At 34.7% G+C, this 11,946-nt stretch overlaps 1 pseudogene; it reads right to left on the reverse strand.

The window, feature by feature from the left end:
* Positions 1–6,234: 6,234 nt before the first annotated feature.
* LOC114296002 (putative CCR4-associated factor 1 homolog 11 pseudogene) lies at positions 6,235–7,285 on the reverse strand (annotated as a pseudogene).
* Between the last annotated feature and the right edge of the window lie 4,661 nt (positions 7,286–11,946).

Genomic DNA, 11,946 nt, shown 5'->3' on the forward strand with positions numbered 1-11,946 from the left:
AAACACTTAGTGTGTTCGTAAGGCAAATAATTTGTAGTGCTGCTATTGTTTATGGTAAGATCATTTCATCCTGGGAGATAGACGTCCAAATTCTGAAAGCACCGTGGAGAGGACGAATCTGTCTTAAGGACACAGTGTTAAACACTGGACTTGATCAGAAAAGTTATTCAAAGAAATTAACCAAGTAAGTTGTTTAAGTTTATTCTGTTTTTATTTGTTTATTTAATCAGATTTTATTTTTTGTTTTTGTAACAAAATAAAATCTGTGGTTTTATTTATTTATTTATTATTTCGAGTTTGATTTTTGTAATCAAACAAATTCTCTCATTTTCTTTATTTCTTTATATTCTTGTTGTTGTTTTGCACACAACAGAATTTAACTTAATTAAATACAGTGAAGATTGTCCAACAATCTTAAGACAGATTCCTTTTTGGTATCTTCATTGTATTTAATTTTCTGTGTTTTCAAACTAATATTCTGGTTGGAAAAACAAATAGTGATTTATGCTATTTGACAGATAGTAGTAATATACTGTCTCTTTTCTTTGACAACTAGTAGTAATATACTGGTTTCATTAACAATTACAGAATATTATTTGGTGTTACAGAAAATTATTCTGGTATTTTATTTTTCTAGTTTTAGTAACAAGGAAAATAAAATTATATTATTTTCTAATTTTAGTAACAAAGAAAATAAAATTATTTTGTTTTTTAATTTATTTTCTGATTTTGGTAACTAGAAAATTATTTTGTGTTTGTTCTGATTTTTGTAATCAGATAGTTTTGTGGTATTTTATTTTCTAGTTTCAGTAACAAGGAAAATAAAATTACAGTATTTTCTAGTTTTAGTAACAAGAAAAATAAAATGATTTTGTGTTATAATTTATTTTCTGATTTAAGTAACTAGAAAATTAATTTGCGGTTTGGTTTTCTGATTTTTGTAATCAGATATTATTTCGGTATTTTATTTTACTAGTTTTAGTAACAAGAAAAATAAAATTATTTTGTATTGTAATTTATTTTCTGGTTTTAGTAACTAGAAAATTAATTTTGTTAATCAATCATGTAACTTTGTGACTCGGTCACAATCTGTTAATTTTGTAAGTAACTTATGGTTTCGTTTGGTAGACCACTTATTTTTGAACCCTTTGTGAAAAAGGTGTTAATTATTTTGACTTTATCATAGTTCATCGTGAGTATACATGGAAGAATTTGTTTGTAGAGTAAAATATTAGTTTTACAAACTAATTTTATTTTTATTACAATGTGAATTCATAGTCTTGAATTGTTTCTGCACTTGAGTCGGAAAATATATATATATATATATATATTCACAAGAACATTTTAATGCATATTCAATTTGTTTATTTATGTACAAATCAAACTTATTAAATGAAGGTATGTTTTGTCATTTTGAAGTTTAAAGTTTAAATGCGTTGGATTTTATTTATGAGTTGAGAATCCTTTTATTTCATGATGCAAGTGATGGGATCATGCATGATTAATTTATTTTGTTAATTCATTATTTTTAGTTGATGCGTTTGATATGCATGTATGATATCAACTCAAGTTATTTCTTAACAATAATTTCAAGTGATTTGGAATGATAAATTGTTATGTCGACTTTGGACATAAGCAGGTTTTTTTTGAATATTTCTAATCAATTTTGAATGGGTGTTTAAACACCAGAGAAATTTAAACATGAAGATATATGTAATTATATCGGTCCGTTTAATTGGGAAGTAATTTAAGAAATCTTTTATGTTAATTATTGAATTATGTGACATGAGATGTCATTAATAATTATTTTACTTGCGTAGTAGAATTTGTTAAACCATGAACCATTTTATTAATATGGAGGTGTATCTCTTGCATTAGTTGAGATAATTTAATTTTCTTCTGTCACAAATATTTTTATGACAGTGACATTTATTTGTTATTAAGTTGCAAGAATGTATACAATCAAATGGGTTTTTGAATTGTTTGATTCTTAGGCAAATTTTTTTTTTATGAGGATATGATTTTGTCAAAACATTAATTCTGACTTGAGTAGTCATAATTATTTTGGTTTTTTCTTGAATTTGTTATAAAAAATTCATTGATTTATATTAGAAGTGATAGGGGTGGTGAATATGATGCACCATTAAATGAATTTTGTGCACAACATGGCATTATTCACCAAACTACAGTCCCTTATTCTCCACAGCAAAATGGAATTGCTGAAAGGAAGAATAGAACCCTCAAAGAAATGATGAATGCCATGTTACTAAGTTCAGGTTTACCACAGAATTTGTGGGGGGAAGCAATATTGTCTGTTAATTATGTTCTTAATAGAATACTCCACAAGAAAACCAACAGTACTCCTTATGAATTGTGGAAAGGTCGACCACCTTCCTACAAATACTTAAAAGTGTGGGGGTGTTTGGCAAAAGTTGAAGTTCCTGTTCCTAAAAAGACTAAGATTGGACAAAAAACAGTAGACTGTGTGTTTATTGGTTATGCTCAGAATAGTAGTGCATATCGGTTTCTGACTTATAAATCAGAAATACCTGATATAAATGTGAACACTATTATAGAGTCAAGGAATGCTGTGTTTTTTGAACATGTCTTTCCTTACAAGGAAGGACAGAAATTAAGTTTACAGAAAAGAACTTATGATTGTACACAAAGTCAAGAGACTAATGACAATCAAACATAAAAGACTAGTAATAGTCTCGACTAACAGGATTTAACTAATGATGAACCAAGACGAAGTAAGAGAGCGAGAACATCAAAATCCTTTGGTCCAGATTTTCTGACATACTTGTTAGAAAATGAACCTCAAAGCTTTAAGGCAGCAATGACAGGTCCTGAAGCACCTTTGTGAAAAGAGGCTGTTAATAATGAAATTGAATCCATTATGCAAAATCATACTTGGGAATTGGTGGATCTTCCACCAGGTTCTAAACCTCTTGGATATAAATGGATATTCAAGAGAAAAATGAAAGCAGATGGTTCAATTGACAAGTATAAAGCAAGACTTGTTGTTAAAGGTTACAGACAAAAGGAAGGTCTGGACTATTTTGACACATATTCCCCTGTGACAAGAATAACATCCATTCGCATGCTTATTTCTATAGCAGCGTTGTTTAATTTAGAAATACATCAAATGGATGTTAAGACAGCTTTCTTAAATGGTGATCTAAATGAAGAGATCTATATGGAACAACCCGAAGGGTTTGTAATATCAGGGCAAGAAAAGAAAGTTTGTCGACTTGTAAAATCCCTTTATGGATTAAAACAAGCACCTAAGCAATGGCATGAAAAATCTGATCATGCAATGCTTACTAATGGGTTTAAGATAAACGAATGTAACAAATGCGTCTATGTTAAAAACACTGACCAAGGATATGTCATAGTTTGTCTTTATGTGGATGACATGCTTATCATTGGAAGCAGTCAAAATATGATCAAATCAACTAAGCAGATGCTTAACAAAAGATTTGATATGAAAGATATGGGGGTCGCAGATGTTATATTAGGAATGAAAATTACTAAAACATCTGACGGATATGCATTATCTCAATCTCATTATATTGAGAAAATTCTTGATAAATTTATCAAGGATGATTTGAATTTAGCTAGAACACCTGTAGACATCAGTCTTTATTTATTGAAAAATAAAGGTGATGCAGTGTCTCAGTTAAAATACTCCCAAATCATTGGAAGCCTAATGTACCTAATGAATTGTATTCGTCCTGATATAGCTTATGCTATCAGTAAATTGAGTAGGTACACTAGTAACCCTGGAGAAGACCATTAGAAAGCGATCATTCGGGTTCTTAGATATCTAAGATTTACTCGTGATCATAGTTTGAACTTTACTCGATATCCAGCAGTACTTGAAGGTTATTGTGATGCCAATTGGATATCGGATACTAAATATTCAAAATTCACTAGTGGATATGTCTTTACTCTAGGAGGCGCTGCTGTTTCTTGGAAGTCCACGAAACAAACTTGCATCGCACGATCCACAATGGAATCTGAGTTCATTGCTTTAGACAAAGCAGGTGAAGAAGCAGAATGACGTCGTCACTTCTTAGAAGACATTCCAATGTGGCCAAAACCTGTGCCAGCTATTTGCATTCATTGTGATAGTCAATCTGCAATAGGTAAGGCACAGAATCATATGTATAATGGTAAGTCACGACATATTCGTCGTCGACATAATGCCGTAAGGAAATTGTTGTCAAACGGAATAATCTCAATAGATTATATAAAATCTAAAGAGAATATTGCGGATCCGTTAACAAAAGGTTTGACAAAAGAGCTAGTGTATAGTTCATCGAAGAGGATGGGATTAAAGCCTATTACATAAGAGTCGTTATAATGGTAACCCTACTTATATGACTGGAGATCCCAAGAACTAAGTTCAAAGGGACAACTAAGTTATGTATGGCTCACCAGAAATCACCAAGGGATTAAAAATTCCCTACCCATTCCTATGGTGAGAGTGATATCTGCAACATATGTTACATGCAGGGATATAAGGATAAACTTTGCTTTTAATGATTACTTATAGCTTGATTAAGGTATAAAATCAAGACAAGTATAAGGAGATACTCACAATAAGAATCACCTATATGAGTGTTGAACTGGGGCCGGTTCTATGAGAATGAAAAAGGCTACATTCTCTAGAAATACTCATGAAAACCAGGTGCGTTCAAGGCCAAAATGAACACAACAGTGAGAACCACGATGTGTTAGAAGATATTTTGTGTGAAATCTATTGTCTTGGCTTACACAAACGGCTGAACAATTCAAGGCATCGCGTCTATTGGTTAGCCAGTAAATCCGATAGGTTATCACTAGGGAAGGTTCAAGGCCGAAAACTACCTATCCTGATGCAAGATATTTTCGACTTATACCCTTTCGTTAAAGTCTGCATATTACTGCATTTCTGTTGTCATCAAATTCCATTCATGTGGGGGATTGTTGGAAATGGTAGAAAAATTCTGGGTAAAACCAGAATTTTTTCTCAAGTTTGGTCTATTTTTTAGGTGGGCCCCGAGTGTCGATTTACTCGGGTCAAAGTGGTAACGCGTTCTATGACGCGTTGTGATTCACGTGGTATATTTAGTTGCTCAAAACCATTACCGAGTGAATGGGAAATTGAAGCCAAAGTGTGCTTCATGGAAATGGAGTTTTAGTGGAAATTCCTTAAGGTTGTAAATTGGCTTGTCCCACATTGATTTGGTGGGAAGTTTTGAAAGGGTTTATAAGGCTTGGGTGAGATACTTGGGATGTGCCCCAAGGGGTACCCAAGTGTTTTAGAGGGAGAGGTTATGGGCAAAATGGGCTAGACCCATTAGACCCAAAAATCACCACACGTGCGCGCGCGCCGCCGTCCGTCCGGTCAGGCGGGCTGGGCCTGGGCTTGGGCGCGGGTGTGTGGTGTGTGGTTGGGTTGGGCTTCTAATCTTTTTGGACTAAAAATATTTGAATTTAATTTTATTTTTTAGTAAAATAAAATCCAGAATTCAAATTAAACTGATTTGGATTTTCTGTACATCCAAACAGGGCCCTTCCCGTTTTCAAACAGAAATAAACTAGTTTGGAATTAATGCACACCCAAACAGGGCCCTTCCCGTTTTTTTGCTATCTGTTTGAATTATCAACAGATTCAAATCTGTTTGAATTCAAAACCAACATGTATCATACATGTTCAATTTAAAACCAAGAGCCACCTTTACATCTATAAATAGGACCACTCTCATTTGATATTTTTCATTCAGAAATTTCGTATTTCACCTCTGCTAATTATATTCTTCATCTTGCTGCATTTTATTTTTGAAAGAAAGAGTGTAAACACTTAGTGTGTTCGTAAGGCAAACAATTTGTAGTGCTGCTATTGTTTGTGGTAAGATCATTTCATCCTGGGAGATAGACGTCCAAATTCTGAAAGCACCGTGGAGAGGACGAATATGTCTTAAGGACACAGTGTTAAACACTGGACTTGATCAGAAAAGTTATTCAAATAAATTAACCAAGTAAGTTGTTTAAGTTTATTCTGTTTTCATTTGTTTATTTAATCAGATTTTATTTTTTGTTTTTGTAACAAAATAAAATCTGTGGTTTTATTTATTTATTTATTTATTATTTCGAGTTTGATTTTTGTAATCAAAAAAATTCTCTCATTTTCTTTATTTCTTTATATTCTTGTTGTTATTTTGTACACAACAGAATTTAACTTAATTAAATACAATGAAGATTCTCCAACATGAAGGACATGTCTACCATCTTCAGAAGCTTCAAGAATGCTTGCATGGTGAGCAAGCTATCTGATCCAACTTGATGGCTTTTCCCAGCCACACGATCAACACCAAGTGCCTTAGCCACCCTCTCCAATCCACCATTCAATCCATTGCAATTCCTTATCAAGTGCTTTATATCATACACATTCCCACCAAAGTAAAAATTCACCATAGCCATGAAAGTTTTGAGATTCAATCCATTGCAATTCCTTATCAAGTGCTTTATATCATACACATTCCCACCAAAGTAAAAATTCACCATAGCCATGAAAGTTTTGAGGTTCTCAGGCAACTCTTTGCGCGTCAACACCTTTATCAAAAACCCGAAATCATATCCACTGTGAAAAGTTAACCATCTCTTCAATGGCCTTTTATAAACCAGTCCCGACCACAAAAGCATCTCCGCAAACTCCCTCGAATTGATTCCCTCTTCTCTGTTTTTCTTGAAATCAATTCCGTGCTACTTTTACAGCTTGATCGAATCCGGGTTACAAAGTTCGTCTGACTCGATGTTGAAGTCTCAGAAACATGGTTCTAAATCACGGTGTCAGATAACGTAACGTTGTTGATTACGGAGTATCGGTATCGGTAGTATTGGTTGGTACGTATCGGGAATCAGGTGCCGCGATGGTAAAATTTTAAAAATCATTTCATAGGTTTTTTAGCTTTTTCTTTTCTTATCGGTCCGAACCAGTAAGTATCGGTCCGTCGCGGTTTGTGTAATGGTTACAGACCGCTATGTATGTGGACTCAATCGATTCTCTTGTGATTTTCAATCTTAGCGCTATCCCGGCTTGTATGCGCCATGATGCTCGATTTTTTCGATACGAACCAGCCGGTACCTAGCGTATTGGCCGGTTTTTAGAACTATGCTCGGAAATTGAATTGCCACACATAACAACAGTCTGTGTACAAGTCCGGAAGGTTGCCTTGATTGTCTAACAGAGTGAGACCCACTGTATGAGATTTAACGCATTGACATTCAACTTCATAAGGAAGTAATCGTCGGAGGGAGAAAGAGAAGAGTAATGATCATGGTTCTAAATTGCAGTATAGGGTAACGTAACGGTATTGATCGCGGATATGTATCGGGAATTGGGTGTAGCGATGGTGAAATTTTAAAAATCATTTCATAGGCATTTTGGTTTTTTAGCTTTTCCTTTCCCGTACCGGTCCGAACCAGTGAGTATCGACCCGTCGTGATTTATGTAACGGTTACAGATTGCTGTGTATCGAGACTCGGTCGATTTTCTGCAATTTTCAATCTTAAGGCTATCCCGGCCTGTATCCGTTGCGATTCTATTTTTCCGATATGATCAACCGGCCGATTTTTAGAACTATGGTAATGATTGTCGATGAAGATGATCGTCTTGGGAAATTCAGTGTCCTTATTTTTCTAAACCAGACATTATGAATTGAATTTCTTTAAACCTGAGACTATTTTTTTGAAACAAAAAAAACAGAAAGCAGAGTTTATAATTTTTATGTTAAGAGTAGTACATGGACATGTATATATATAGTAGAGTAGTTTGATAGAAACCTTTTTATTTATCTTGGGTTTCAAGAAAACTACCTGTTCGATTTAGGAAACTACGTGTTCAATACCTGCTCGATTTCCTATATGAAAACACGTTAATACCACATACTATAACATGTTTATACTCACTTTTATTTATTTATTTATTTGAGTGTGCTTATATATATATATATATTTATTTATTTATTTATTTCTGTTTATTTGAGCGTGCTTGTATATATATATATATATTATAAATATAATCTTAGCGAGTGATATGGGTGTGAAAATAAGTATGATTCATATATTAAGAATCATTTTAACTTTAAATAGAATAGATCTCTAAAATAACATTATTATGTTGATACCAAATATTAGGTCTATTATTGAGCCACATTTTAACTGCACCACTAATTTGTTAGGCTTAAATTTTTTTAGTCACTAGTGTTGAAATGATCAAAGATATATCCCAAGATTGGTGGGATAGATAAGGAAGTAAATATGTATTGTTAGTAGTAACAGTTATGCTATGTAGCTCGAATCTGCCCTTCCCCGAATCTCCCCGAAATCAAAACGACGTCGTTTCGTCATTTTGATTTATTTATTTTTATTATTATTTTTTTTTTCCAGAAGAAGAAAATCAAAAAAGAAGAAGGAAGAAGAAGAAGAAGAGAGAGAGAGAGACCGAGATGGCGGAGGCGGAGGCGATCGGTGACGGCCTCGACCCTTCATTTCAGATCCAGAAAAAAAAAACAAAAAAACAAAATCGAGCTAGACCCTCGATTGGCGGAGGCGGAGGCGGAGACGGTGACGATCGGCGACGGCCTCGACCCTCTCTCTCTCCATTCTCTCTTCCCCTCTCTTCTCTTTCTCTCTTTCTCTCCCTCTCCCTCTCCCTCTCCCTTTCCCTCTTCCTCTTCCTCTCTGCGTTTCAGACATAAAGGAGGGAAGAAAAAAAGAAAAAAGTAAACTGTCCAAAATGACATCGTTTTGGATAGTTCGGGGGATTCGGGGAGGAAAAATTCGAGGGGAAAATCATTTTTCTTAGTAGTAAATATCTGTATTCCTAGAATAGATTAGCACTGATAGTGCTATTGTAGGATACCTTTTGTATAAATAGGTGATCCATGATTGAATGAAATTAATCTATTTTGAAACCAAAATTTTTCTTTTCCCAATTTTACATGGTATCAGAGCAAGGTTGAAAAGCCCTAGCCCTCTATCTCTCTTTCTTTTTTCATTACCATTTCTCATCATGGTGAACGAGCAAACGTTCCCTGATAGCAGTAAGATTGACTCTACCAATCCTTTTTTCTCCACCATTCTGATCATCCCAGAATGGTGCTTGTTTCCAAACCCCTCAATGGGGATAATTATTCAACATGGTGTCGAGCGATGTCCATCTCTTTGAATGTGAAATCCTAGTTGGGTTTCATTAATGGTACTGTAACCATACCATCGAAAGAAACTAAGCTGGGCGATTATGCATCCTGGAGACGGTGCAATGATATGATCCTTCCATGGATCCTTAATTCTCTTACGATGGATCTCACTGATAGTGTAATCTACTCCAACACTGCCCAAGAAGTGTGGGAGGATCTCCGTGACCGTTTTTCACAAAGCAACGTGCCACGAATCTTCCAGATTGAGAGAGATATTGCATGTCTCACTCAAGGTCAATTGACTGTTGCAGCTTATTACATTAAGCTGAAAGGATTATGGGATGAACTTGGCTCATATCAAGCCGCCGTTTGCACTTGTGGGGCGGACCATCAAAGATGCAAACTCATGCAATTTCTGATGGGGCTCAACGAATCCTACAGTGCCATCCGAAGACTGATCATCTTAATGAATCCATTGCCTGATGTAACTAAGATACCAAAGACTGCAGCAATGATTGCTCACAGAAATGAGCCGACCATGCTAGCTGTTCGGCAAAGCTCTACTTTTCGTTCCAACAATCGCAAACCATTGCACTGTTCTTATTGTAACCAAGATCACCATGTGCGAGATACTTGTTGGAAGTTACATGGCTATCCACTAGGACATCCCAAACATCATTCAACCAAATCTGTTCAAGGAAGAAATCGTCCCAAACAATTCAATGGCAACCAATCACCAGCAAATAATGTGACGGACGGACTAACCATGCAGGAAATGCAATTGGTGATACATGGGCTCTCTGATTCGCAATTCCAGCAGATATTGTCTGTTATGAATGGTAAAGAAACCACATCATCTGCTCCTCCTCATGCCTATACGGTTGGTGTTCCTTCAGGTTTGTTATCCGTTCCATTACATCTTCATCGATTTATAATTGATAGTGGAGCCACTGATCACGTCATTTCTTCACCAAATTTGTAACAACTCGAAAATTTAAGTTATTCCTTAAATTTTATATTAGTATTACTTAATTATAAATAAGAAAAATTCTAAATGTTTAATTAAATATTCTGTAAAAATAAAATATGAAATAAAGTATAATGAATTATATTATATATATATATATATATAAAGAAAAAAAAAAAAAGGAGAGATCAAGATAAGCATGAATTAATGGGTAAGGAATAGAGATGAGAGGCGTGCGCAGCCGTGTGGCTTGGTGCCTACGGTTGCCTTCCTATATAAAGGAGTGATTTGCTCAGGATGTAAAGAAAAAGAGCAAGAGAGGAAGGAAGAAAAAGGAACTAAGAAAGGGAAAGGAAATATTAGAAATTAAGATCTTTGATAGTGGAAAGAAAGAGTGAGGTATTAATTTTAAGGTGAGTTTTATTATACCTTGAGTTACCATAATATATTTTACGTATATTTTAACTTACCATATTATTTTATACAAGTTATGTTTTATAAATTATTATAAATTATATTAATATTTCAATTACGTGGATTAATTTCTGAACTCTATTTGTTAAAATGAAACCCATGGATATATTTGTTTATATTTTAAAGAATATTTGACAATAGTCTTATAAACAATTATGTTTTGTGAGTACCACCACAGGAGTCCCACGACTTGGGAAACTTAAATAACCATTGGCCTCTGTTTGGTCACTTTGTGGCCCTTTATTGTCATGGATCTATTGACCTCTGTTCTGTGCAGAGCAAAGTGTTGTGCGGAGATAAGTGCTACACTATTATGGGAGCCGCCTCTATAATCCATACGAGCCACCTATTGAATCCGTACCTCTGTTCTGACTGTCACTCCTGTGACCTCTGTTCTGTTTTGTTCAGTACCGTGGTTATGGTTATTTATTTACATAATCTCAGTTTTGCTACTTAAATGATTATTTGTTTAGACTAAGTTATCTTAAATATTTTAGTTACATAACTATCCATGGTTATTTTGTGTCCCTTATACTTTTGGTATAATATTTCTCAATTTGCCATGTGCTTATAGCTATTTACCAATTTTCAGGAAACAATGCAATTCAGAAATAGCTTTTGGAAAGTCGGGTTGCGGAATAGACACACACAGCACTTTTATGATATTTTTATATATAAATATCGGCCTTTTTGGTCAATAAATTTTGTAATAAAAATAGAAGCTCCGATGATTATTTTGGTACCCTCACGTAAATATTATTTCCGCTCGCGTTTATTAATTTGTTCAAGAATTGGCCGAAGGTAACTTTAGTTACTAGCCATCATGATACTTAACCCTTGGGTAAGAGGAGCGGATCATGACAAAATTTACTCGTCAATAGTTGTTCAAACACATCGTTGCTGCCAGTTGTCACGCCGAATGGAGAATTGACACCAATTACCTCTACAGGAACTTTACCTTTAACTTCAGATTTTTCTTTGCCGAATGTGCTCGGTGTACCATCTTTTAAAGTAGACTTGATGTCAGTTAGTCGAATTACCAAAAATCTCAATTGTTCAATGATTTTTTTTTCCTTCTTGGTGTATTTTGCAGGACTTGACGACGCGGATGATAATTGGTTTGGGTAGACAACAAGACGGACTTTATTACTTGGTTGCTTTCACTCCAGAGAAACCCCACCTTGGTCGGTCCTTAGCAGCCACCGCACGTCATTCTCCATGTTCTCATGATTCCTCATCCTCTGGCATCGTCATCCACCGCGCGTCATCCACCACCCTCTGGCATCGTCGATTGTGCCATTTATCTTCTACAAG

This window comes from Camellia sinensis, chromosome 9 (assembly GCF_055761805.1).
Source record: "Camellia sinensis isolate YWXY chromosome 9, ASM5576180v1, whole genome shotgun sequence".
In the NCBI taxonomy this organism is placed as follows: domain Eukaryota; kingdom Viridiplantae; phylum Streptophyta; class Magnoliopsida; order Ericales; family Theaceae; genus Camellia; species Camellia sinensis.